The sequence below is a fragment of the Myotis brandtii genome, unplaced genomic scaffold, assembly GCF_000412655.1.
Source record: "Myotis brandtii unplaced genomic scaffold, ASM41265v1 scaffold1085, whole genome shotgun sequence".
NCBI classification, from domain to species: Eukaryota; Metazoa; Chordata; class Mammalia; order Chiroptera; family Vespertilionidae; genus Myotis; species Myotis brandtii.
The window spans coordinates 565,603-574,430 of NW_005353692.1; the positions used below are offsets into that span (position 1 = coordinate 565,603).

At 48.2% G+C, this 8,828-nt stretch overlaps 1 long non-coding RNA gene across 1 annotated transcript in view; it reads right to left on the minus strand.

The window, feature by feature from the left end:
* The window catches only part of LOC106726744, an 11,216-nt gene extending 4,205 nt beyond the window's left edge, over window positions 1-7,011 (minus strand). Inside the window, exons 1-2 of the long non-coding RNA XR_001362849.1 lie at window positions 6,754-7,011; window positions 3,670-3,846 (exon numbers count right to left, since the gene is read on the minus strand). This is a non-coding gene — a long non-coding RNA (uncharacterized LOC106726744). The remainder of the gene's footprint in view (window positions 1-3,669; window positions 3,847-6,753) is intronic.
* Window positions 7,012-8,828: the final 1,817 nt, after the last annotated feature.

Genomic DNA, 8,828 nt, shown 5'->3' on the forward strand with positions numbered 1-8,828 from the left:
GAGAAAAGAGGGGGGGGGGGGGGGGGGGGGGGGGAAGGAGCAGACCCACAGCTTGTTCCCAAGCCTCTAGCTGCTTGGATTTAAAACTGCCACATTTTCCCTTAGAGGTAACATACTAAGGTTTGGGTGATAATGAGTTCAGCTTCTGATAGTAGCAGGACTGTTAAGTAAACTTTTGCAGTTTTGCAGTAAAGAAAGTTGTTATTTGGGAAGGGGGGATGTGGGAAGGCACTGAGGTAGCAGACCCACAGCTTGTTCCCAAGCCTCTAGCTGCTTGGATTTAAAACTGCCACATTTTCCCTTAGAGGTAACATACTAAGGTTTGGGTGATAATGAGTTCAGCTTCTGATAGTAGCAGGACTGTTAAGTAAACTTTTGCAGTTTTGCAGTAAAGAAAGTTGTTATTTGGGAAGGGGGGATGTGGGAAGGCACTGAGGTGAGCAAGTTTCAGATCATTAAAGGGGTGAGAATGCTGGCCTTGGGACCTAAAGGCTCAGTAAGGGGTCTTTCGCCGCATCATAGAGGGGCTTTGCAAGAAGACTAAAGTTGGGAACCAGAGGTGAAAGTATCCAGCAAGCCTGAGAAAGGAGAGTATTTCTTGTCTAGAGGAGGGGATAGTCATGGAGGAGATAAGGCATTTATGATCTAAGGCAAGCATGTCAAACGACTGGCCCACGGGTCACATGCCTTGTTTAGTTGGCCTGTGTTGGCCTTTGAGTTTGACATGCTTGGTATAAGGTAATGGTTCGACTTTGTGGGGTGAGAGTGAAACCAAGATAGGTGACTGTGGTTCAGGACAACTGGGCTTTATGAGGGGATGCAAGGTAGTCCCAGTCAGGCACTGAGGAAGAACGAGAAAAGAGTGCATGTTATGGGTTCACTCAGCGAGACAGACCACTGACTCAGAATTTAAATTTAAGAGCCTTTATTAAGCTGGCCAGCTGACTACAGTTACAGCACCCTGCCGAAGCAGAGGCTGAACTGCAGTCCAGACTACTACAGGAGTTACATTTTATATTAAATTCTGTGGCCGTAACCAGTTTGGCTCAGTGGATAGAGCGTCAGCCTGCGGACTGGATGGTCCCGGGTTCGATTCTGGTCAAGGGCATGTACCTTGGTTGCAGGCACATCCCCAGTGGGGGGTGTGTAGGGGGCGGCTGATCGATGTTTCTCTCTCATCGATGTTTCTAACTCTCTATCCCTCTTCCTTCCTCTCTGTAAAAAAATCAATAAAATATATTAAATAAATAAATAAATAAATAAAAATAAATTCTGTGGAGGCCCAGAGAAAAATATGTCTTTCAAATTCTGGGGCCCCCAACATGGAGGAAACTCTCTTTATTTATACTTTTTCCAGTCCTTTGTCTCCCAAATTTGGAATGAGACTTCTGGGCCTTCTGAGAAAGAAGGCCTGTGTGCTGGGAAGGGGCCATGAGCCCATATCTCAAGGCCTGGCCTGATGTCAGTACCTTCCTATCTATGTGTTTTAGGAACAGACAGCACAGCATGACCCATCTGGCCAAAGCGCCAGATATGTAGCCCAGCACAGTGCATAGAGGGGGTGTCTAGTAAGATGCAGTGTAGAGGTGAAGTGGCTAATGGCTATGAGACTAGTCCATCAACCCCCATAACAGAGACTGAGGAGGGGACAAGGGTCCCAGCGAATTCGGGGAGGACAGAGTAAGTGGCCCCAGTGTCAATTAAAAACAAGATTGGCGTACCTGCCACCACAATCATTACCGGAGGCTCTGTCCTGTGATGTAAGTCTGTGGGGCCTTGTCAGGACCTGGACAGCTTCAGTCTTTGGTGGCCAGTCCCAGGTCTGGGAGCTCCAAACCAGTTCCAGAGGGCAGCCTTGCTGGCCTGGCTGAGGTCTGACCTGGAGGGGCCAGACTACAGCCTGATTTCTAGTGGCCTTCCCTTCCACACCTTGGACAGGGCCTAGGCGGGGGTCTCGGGTTTGGGCAGGGCTTGGTCCAGTGCCCTTCCTCATTGCATTTGAAGCATGGGCCCAGAGGAGGCTTAGCTCTGCTTTATCCTTGGTTGGAGGATTAGAACTTCATTTGGGGTTCCTGAGAGTGGTGGCTAGGAGCTGAAAGGCCTCCTTCTGGGCCTCAGGCTTGGCCTGATCTTGCCTTTGTTTTTGGATTTGGGTCTCCTTGTCTCTATTATTAAAGACCTTAAAGGCCAGGTTAATGAGGTCTTTTTGAGGGGTTTGTGGACCTAGGTCTATTTTTCAAAGTTTACAATGTATGTTGAGGGCTGATTGGGATATAAAATGGGAGTTGAGAAGAAGGGTTCCCTCTGGGGAGGTGGAGTCTAAGGTGGTCAGTTTCTGTAAGGCCTCCATGAGGCAGGAGAGGCAGAGAGCTGGGTTTTCGTCAGAGCCCTGAGTGATTTTAAGTTTGCCATTGTTGACTGCCTTATGGGCAACTTTTTTGAGTCCAGAAATGAGACAGGTGATCATACGGCTATGGAGCCGGTGCCCTGGAGAAGTAACCTGATAGTTCCATCTGGGGTCTGTTCGGGGGACTGAGGTAGCACCAACTGGGTTGGCCACTGCGTCCTGTCTATGGAGGGCATTACATGGTCCTGAGCTACTAGCCAAATGTGCTCCTTCTCTGGGGTGAGAGAGGAGGACGGGATGACGAAGATGTGCCAGGTCAGGTCATAGGACTGGGTCACGTACTCAGTTCCTTAGTAAAGGCGGTCGGGTTGGTGGAAAAAGACCCAAGATGCCTCTCAATCTGTGCGAGGACGGACATGGGAAATGGGATGTGTACCAGACAATACCCCCGGCCCCAGCCACCTCTCGGAGGGGAAGGACGGGGGCTGGAGGCTGGGCTGTTCGGGAACGAGTAAGAGGGGAACCTGGTAAGGAGGTTGAGGGGATGGACGAAGAGGTGGAGTCTGAAGACAGGGGGGCAGTCAGAGGAGCGACATAAGGAGGTGGGTTCGGGAGAGCTGGAGGGGAATGGAGAACCACGTGATCAGAAGGGTCGAAGGGAGGGTCTGAAGGACCTCATGGGTTGGGGAAAGGTGGATCAGAAGCCTCAGGGGTACAGGTCTGGTGTTGGCAGAGGGGGCTTTGAGTGGAGAAGTAGGATTTGATAAGTAGAACAAGTTTGACAGAGAGAAGGACGATTACGGAGTGTAAAGAAGGCCTGGATGTAGGGGATCTCTGACCACTTCCCATTGTGGTGACAGAAATTGTCTTAAGTCCTGGAGAATGTTAAAATCAAAAGTTCCATTCTCGGGCAAATGTGAATAATTTACATTGTGTCCAGGCAGTAATAGAAGATAAGGCACTGCAGCTGGGAAGGCCGAGTGCGTTAAGATTCTGGAGGAGACACCCCAGAGGAGTGTTTTCTGGGGACAGAAAAAGAACCCCCCATGGGGTAAATTAGGAAGAGGAGGGAAGCCACAAAGGGAGACCCAGGAAGCTAGACTAGAGGGAGGGCGTCCCCACCGTCTAGTCAGGCTCCGGAGGGAGGAAGACAGTCTGATCCACATGGCAGACCTCCCAGCAATGCAACAAGGAAGACTGTGGGACCTGGTCCTGGGGCCGAGGCCGGACTGGAGAGGATTTCTGGCCTAGTGCCACGTCTTTTGTCTGAGACGGAAAATGGCAAATCAGAAATCCAGAGAGGTGATCCAATTGTTACTTACCGGAGATGAAACGAGCCGGTATTGAGTCGGGGGCCAGCAATGGGAAGGAGAGGTCCAGGATCCGGTGTCCTCCTTGGCCGTAAGGGAGGGAGGCCAGCGATCGCTCCCCTTCCCCGTGGAACCCTCCTGGGTTTTCAACACCAAATGTTAGGGTCCCCAAAGGAGGTACGCACGAGGCTGAAAGTGGTAAAGAATCATAAATGTATTAAGTCATCTGGAAACTCAGATGGGCTCAGCCCCAAAATGGCACCAGTACCCAGGGACGGGGAGTCAGAGGTTTTAAAGGACTCTAGGTGGGCTTTCTCTTGGCGGAGAATTCTCTGGGCGGGTCTGTTCCTGGGGAGGTCCGGAGGGGAAGGTTAATGGTCTTAGCAAGTGGAATGTGGACTAAGCGAAGGGGAATGTTGGTTGTGAAGTGGCCTAAAGGTCAGTTTCCAGGGGAGGGGGTATGGATTCAATCATTTGATCAGACCTAACCGATAGACACTGTGTTCATGGGTCAGAAGGCTCAATATTGTTGAGGTGTAAATCTTTACCAACTTGATCTATAGAATCCATACAATTCTGATCAACATCTCAGAAGAGTTTTTGTAGAAATTGGCAAACTGATTCTAAAACTCCTAAGGAATTGCGAAGGACTTAGAATGATCAAAACAACGTTGCAAAAGAACCTATGATTACATTACAATCATCAGGACAGTGGAGTAAAGATATGCACAAATGTCACTGGATCTTCAGAATTGAGAGTCCAAAATAGACCCACTCATGTACGGACAACTGATTTCTGGCAAAGGCGCTAAGCAAGGCAATGGAGAAATGATAGTCTTTTCAGCAAATGTTAAGGGAACACTTGGGATGTTCATAGGCAAAAAAGTGAACTTCAATCCACACCTTATGTCATATACAAAAATTAACTAAAAGATGGGTCATCATAGAGTAAAATATCTATAAGTTCTAGAAGAAAATGTCTGTGACCTTGGGCTAGGCAAAGATTTCTTAGATATAACACCAAAAGCATACTCCATAAAAAAAAATAAAACTGATATACTGGCCTCCTTCAAAACAAAAAAATAAAGCCCTTGTTAGAAAATGGAAAGGTAAGCTATAAACTGGGAGAAACATTTGTAAGTCATACATACAATAAGGGGCTTGTGTCTATAATATATGAAGAACTTCCCAAACTCAATCAGAAATCAAACAACCCAATTTAAAAATGGACAAAAATAAAAAGGGGATTAAGAAGTACAAATTACGAGTTATAAAAATAGTCTCAGGAATGTAAAATACAACATAAGGAATATAGTCAATAATATTATAATAACTATGTATGGTGTCAAATTACTAGATTTACTGGGGGATCACGCTGTAAGGTATATAAATGTCTGATCACTATGCTGTTCTAGTATACCTGAAACTAATATGATATTGTATGTCAACTATAATTGAAAAATAAATTTAAAAAATAATTTCACACTGGGCAAAATATTTAAACTGACCAAAGAAGACATCTGAATGACAAACAAGTGTATGCAAAGATGCTCATCATTATTAGCCATTAGGGAGATGCAAATTAAATCACAGAGATATCATTATGCACCTATTAGCATGAGTGCAACGAAAAAACTGACCATAGTAAGCAAGCGTGAAAATGTGGAGCGACTGGAACCCTCACACACACTGCTAATGGGTGTTCAGAAGCAATGGGGCTGTCCTTAACCAAATCTTTCCAAACCCCATTCAAGGAATCGCTGTGTTAATTTCTTCCCTGCCCAGTTTCCTCTTAACAGGGCCATCGCCCACCAGCTTTCCAGTGTCACACAGGCCACCTCCAGCAATCTGGAGTCGGTCTAGCTTAGAACCATCTTTCCAGCATTTTCTTTGAGGCCTAAGATTATGGAGTTAGCCTGCCTGGTGTGTTCAAGATGGCCAGCCCTTTTAGGTTTGCTTGTTTGCTGGTTAGAGGGGTCTTGAAAGGTGACAATGTTCGTGCCCAGCTAAACAAAAGAGAAAGAATGAACTCAGCTCGTTTGGACAGGGTTTTGAGGACTGAGCACTGCCCGGGTGTCTGCTGCAGAGCGCTTTTCTGCTTGTGTTTCTGTTCCCGGCAGAGGAGGGCCCGGCAGGAAGGACCTGCGCTCAGCTGATAAAGCCAGGCCCTTGTGCCAGGAACCCTGCGGTTTTTTTGTCTTTGGAAGTTCTCCCCTGGGCCTCAGAGGAGAGGACTCCCTTGAGGAGGAGGTGTTTCCCCAAAGTATCTACCGGGGCCAACCCAGGGGAGCAGTTCCCACTGGGATGTGAAACCCCCGCAGGTGGGTGCGCAGTCCGGTCCCAGCCTGGCGCGCAGGTGGGGCACGTGGTTCCGTCTGAGCCGGCTTGTCGGTGGGCGCACCTCGTGGAAACCATCCCGTGCCCCAACCGGGACTTGGGGGAACTCAGGCTGCCACCTCTTCTCTGCTGCTTTTTACTTCTCCTGAAATAATCCTGAGGAGTTTCAGTCCCTCTGAAATGACCAGCGAGAATTCTCCAGCGCTAAAACCAATCAGCGCGGGATTTTTATTAGTGTTATTTGAACCCGCAGTTGGTGCCGTCAGCCTGGAAGCCGGGGCGGGTGTGAATCTGCCCACTGAGATTCGGGCGGTGGCCTGGGCGCTCCTACCTCCCCCAGCGCAAGTGGCTCTGCGGGACATGACGCAACCCCAACCCAAGGTGGCTGCACAGATGCACCGCCAAGCTGTGTGCTGAGAAGTTCAGAGATGCTCACAAGGGCTGTTCGCTGAACTTGGTTCAATTTCACTTTTAAAAAACTCTCAACAGGTTCAGATGCCCTTTGGGGGAACAGGGATTTACCAAAGGTTTATAAGTGGAGCAATCCACTAATAAAAATAAAAATCATCACATGGTCTCACTGGGTAGCAGGATATTTTGTTTTCCTTTGGCAGTGATCCATGATCGACTTGTTAATTAAACTGTACCCCACGAAATAGGTCACTATGAATATCTCCCTGAGTAGTTGCCGGCCCTCATACACCTCCCCTGGGGCCCGACCTCTTCATCTGTCAAGTGGGGCCAGGGTGCTGGTCTTACCTTCCTAATAGTCTCCTCGTGAGGATCCAGGTCAGGGAGGATGCTGCCGAGGATGGACGTCAGCCAAGTTCTGCCCCTCCTGCTCCTCACTTTGCCCATCGATGAAATAAAGGAAAAGGTGCACTTTATTAATGATGCTTCTGCTATTTTACGTTAAAAACGTTGGAGTCCTCATTATAAAATATTGACACTTGCTAATTCTGGAACATGGGTGTGAGGATTTTGTGATATTATTTTCTGTATTCTTCTGTAGTCTTCAAAGTCGCTTGTCCCAATGAAAGAAAAGAAGAAGAAAGAAAAAATTTTAAGCCCTAGCCAGCTCAGTGGGTAGAGCGTTGGCCTGAGGACTGAAAGGTCCCGGTTCAATTTCAGTCAAGGGCATGTACCTCGGTTGCAGGCTCCTCCCTGGCCCCCGGCCCTGGTCAGGGCACGTGCAGGTGGCAACCAATCGAGGTGTTTCTCGCACATTGATATTTCTCTGTCTTTCCCTCTCTCTGAAAATCAATGGAAAAATATCATTGGGCAAGGATTTAAAAAAGAAAAAGAAAAAATGCTAAGACTCCTATGAAATCTGGTCTCCTCCAGTTGGACTTTCTCTGATTCTGTGGACAGGAACATTTCAGCAAACCCCAGTGCTCTAGGATCCAGGGGCATTACTGTCATTCATCGTGGTTGCTCCACCCCACCCCCACCCCCAGCTGTCCAGGCAGCTGCTGCTCAACCAGCCTGCTGACTTGCTGGTGGGATAGGAGTTTTCTAGTTGAAGGCAGGTGAGTCAGGCTGATGTCCTTTATAGTATACAGTTCTGATTCCATTTCATCCTCCCCCCAACAGTCCCCACCTGTACCAAACAGAAACATACACCTGTACAAAGAGAAACCCCTATCTGGAGTCATTAGAAACTTGCTTTGTGTAACAAAATCCCAAACTTTCTTGGGCTTAACCAAACCACATTGCTAGAGAAAGCGCACATCAACGTTTCCACTCCTCTGACTTAAAAACAGCCGAACTAAATTAAGTAACAACAACAACAAAAAGTTGTTCCACACACAGTGTGCTGTGCTCTTCGCGCCACTTTCAGCCTGAAACAATTTCATGCTTGAGTTATTAGCTTATGAAAATAGGCACAAAGGGGGAAAATGTGCACAGATCCCGGCTGTATTATTAGTCAGAGCTACAGCTGAGTGCGTGCCGCACAAAGGCGTGCTATTCTGCCCCGGTATCTCGGTTTTGAACAAAATGCCGCTCACTAATGGGTTATGCCTCATATAGCTTTTTGTAATCATTAGGTTGCCAGTCTCTGTAATGTATCCTGGTTTTCATTAGGAGTGTGTGCTTCAGGTGGCAGGCACTCAAATGTGCACACACACACACACACACACACAGGCAACACACGCATAGACACACACATCTTTGAAGTCCCCTTTTTGTTGGTGGCTGAAAAGGAAGGTCATGAATCTGTCAGTCATTTTAGGAAAACCTCATGGTATTGATAAAGATACTATCTGGAAGTCAGAGTGGCGGGTGGACATGAATGCAGAGTGAAGATGCTGCATTGGGGGCGGTGACCCGAGTGAATGAAGGGCCTAGGTGCAAGCTGAAGGTGGGGACAGAGCGGGAGGGTCTGACCCTCACCTGTCTCCTCATTCAGGAGGCCGTGCTGGGCTAAACTCCCCGGGGCAGAGGCATGGGCTCACTTGCTGAGTTCTCTCTGATCCCGGGATTACAAGACTCCAGCAACCCCCACCCCCACCCAGTTTGGGAGGTTTCTGGCCTGGGCTCAGAGGGGTTGCCCCAAACCAGTGGCCACAAGGGAGGTAAGAAATAAAGGAGCCAAGTCTGGGCCTGCTGGGTTTTGCTTCTGCAAAGTCCAGACTCAGTTCTAGAAATCAAGGCCTTTGAGTGTTAACTTCTAAAAAAAAAGGGCAGGCAAGATAATAATCAGGTGAAAGGATCAGGGAGGGACCTGAAAAGCTTGGGGAAGATGATGGTTTTCTAACCAAGAGTGAATCACTGCAGGGCCAGCGGGTCCGGGATGGGACACTGGCCCCCAGAGCGGGAGCCTCCTGCAGTTC